This window comes from Atta colombica, unplaced genomic scaffold (genome assembly GCF_001594045.1).
Source record: "Atta colombica isolate Treedump-2 unplaced genomic scaffold, Acol1.0 scaffold35, whole genome shotgun sequence".
Classification (NCBI taxonomy): domain Eukaryota; kingdom Metazoa; phylum Arthropoda; class Insecta; order Hymenoptera; family Formicidae; genus Atta; species Atta colombica.
The window spans coordinates 869964-873130 of NW_017259459.1; positions in this window are offsets into that span (position 1 = coordinate 869964).

The window sequence follows — 3167 nt, forward strand, 5'->3', positions numbered from 1 at the left end:
TAGTTGACTAATATTAAAGAATACTTAAGTTGAAAATTCTTCAATATAAAGTTAAATATAATAAAAGTTAAAAATTTGAAGAAAAATTAAGAGATACAGTTTGAATATAATAACTGAAAGACATTCATCTTTCAGTGGGATTGTAAAATGAGAAATATTCGCACATACACATAATATGCTCATCTATTTTAATTCGATCATGCCTTTACCGGATGTTTCAAGGGTCCTTTAATGATCCCAACTGTGGTATCTGCATGAGTATAAGTGCTGTCAACCTAAAGTAACGTAGGCTTGCTTCACTCGACCATGCATTACATTTTAGCCATGTCCATTTTAATCAAAAGAATTTAATATAATGTGAAACAAAATTTTTATTTATTACGATTTATAATATTATAATATTATAATAGAATTCATTTTTCTCTAGTTTCAAATTTATATCAATAAAAATGCCAACTTATTATAGTGATAGATACAGTTGATTCATACAACGACGTGAACTTCATTTCTGAGAGTTGCAATGTTAATATTCAGCAGGAAGTACTCAATTGAACGAAACGGAGTCAACGTCGACATACAGATGTTTCTCATTGAGACTTCTTCCTAATATGTAACTGAATGAAAGAATGAAGAATTTTCAAATTTTTTTATGTCCTGTGGATGTAATTACGTCCTGTTCCTGAAAAATGTCAAAATAAAAGAAACTGCACTCGCGTACTGTTTAAAGCCTTATTATCGAGTTGAAGATGGATTATACTAATCGATTGTAGAGTATTCTTCAACATGACAAGTTGGTCTCAATAATTATGGCTCTTTCTAGCGTTCAAGAAGACAATCTTAAATTGCAGGGGCTCTTTGGTGATGTACGACAGCGCTAGCTGTTCGTACGCAGGTGCGCTCGAATTAAAGGGAGCCTCCGGGGCCGGAGCCGCGGCCGCGGCCGCCGCTGGTGTAACCGCGGCCGGCGTTAAACAGGAGAACTGGCCGTACCGCGGTCTCACCTGCGGCAGCACCTTTCAACGACTCAAAGAAAGCGTCGACAAGGCGAAGCAGGCTCTTGCCGATCGCAGTGGTTACCTGGCGGGTGCGTTTTCGCCGCCTCCACGCGCCAACCCATCCGCCATTTCGCCCACCGCCTCCATCACCGGTAAGCGAAGCTCTTCTCTTAATTCTTTATAATCTCCCTCCCTTACATTAACAAGAAACACACTCAAACTGGCTTTTTTTGTAAAAGGAATTGAGATTTTCAGCATTGGTCTGAGTTTGACATTTTCATGCTCTTTGGAAAGACGAATTAAGATCGATTAAAGTCCATTCTTGTTTTAACATCTTATATAATGTTTTATGTTATAATGTAATATGGCTCTGTAATTTGTTTATATGTTAAGACTGTACTTAAGATAGTTTTAAATATAAAAATCGATTATGCCAGCCTAAATAACACATTTTTATAGCGGGTAAATGTAATTTAAAAAAGTAAAGTATAATTTAATTTTTTCTATGACAATATTGTTCAAAATGATATAACATTTTTTCATTCGATGGTCCATTTTTGAATCCTTTTCGTACATCTCAATTAACACGCATCCATTTATTACTCATATTTCCGTTACGTTAAACTATGATTGCGACATTAGTATCATTATTTTCTCTATCACTCTGTTAATATTTATGATGAAAATCAAAAGTTTTATATTCCGAGCTATGTAAAAAAAAAAGGGAATGCTCGGTTCCTTTTATATAAAAATTTTTCAACAACTAAAAATATTAATGCAGAAATGAGATTATTTTCTTCGCCAAACGGAAAGTAGGCAGGTGCGAGCTATGCACGAAAGTGCAACTTATTGCGTGGCGATGCGAAATAGTTGCCGTAACACCGAGCGTAAAGTCACGCACGTACGTGCGGAAAGACACGCAACCTGATTACGCGCAAGTTTATCCCGGCATGCATAAATGCGGAGATACCATCGATCAATTCTAATATAGCGTCGTGATGACGTAATGCGGTTAATGAGAGTAAAAGCCCTTGCTATGTTCCCACATTGATAAGCAATACACGACGCTAAGACTTCGTTAAATCACGAACACGAGAATCAACCGCGTATTCATGTTTTGCCGATAAATGTCTATATATCTAATTTTCATACGTAATTATTTTTGAGCATAATTTTTAGCTCTTTTTTTGTGAAAAAAAGAAACTATAGAAAAGAAATTATAGAAAAGATTATTGACAAAATAACGATAACTATTTATATTAAATATTTTTACAAACTTTTCTGTTGCTTCTCGATAAAAAAAAAAAATATTATTCGCTTATCATAAAACTACACAAAAAGAACACTTTTGCTGAGTTACGTAAAAATTTAGCTAGATAGATCTAAAGATATCAAAATAATCATCAAAATAATTATGTATGATGCTTATAAATGTTGACGACAATACTAAAAAGTAAAAGTTTTAAAAAGTTTTAACATTCTAACAACAATTTAAGCGGTCTATGTAATTATTTTGAAGGTTATTTTGCATCTAGTTAAATTTTTAAATATTTCGGCAAAGCCATTGTTTCCATGTGTAATGTCTGCTATATATTTATTATATATTGAAAAATTGCTGCGGTAATTTTTGCTTGTGCTATAACAATAAAGGCCATTGTTTTATCGATTGAGTCTTTGCACAAATAGCAAAATCTAATTTGTAATATAAAGTCACCGAGTTAATTGATTCGTCACTATTTTCTCAAACAATATCGAATTTATATTGAAAACGTAGTGAAACGCAACGTAGCGTCTCGCTTTTGATAACGGTACGATATCTCTTTCCGAAATCATTAAGAACCGGTAAAGACGAGCGTTACAGTGCGATACCCTCTCGTGCCAAGAGAAACGCGAAAAAAAAAATCGGGGTAACGGTCTCGCGCGCGATAATTTGTCATCCGGCAGTAGTAGCAGCCGGCAGGCGGCGGGCTGACTGTTGCTCTTCGTTGTCGCCGATTTCCGATTGCTTTTTTAAAGCGCCGGTCGCCGAGGACATTAATTACCCGGCCAGTGTAAATCACGTTATCTACCGCCCACGCCCGCGAGAGCCGTGAGGAGACGGCGAAACGGAAGGGGAGAACGGAGGAGGAAGAGGAGGAGGAGGAGAAGGAGGAGGAGGAGGAGGAGGAGGAG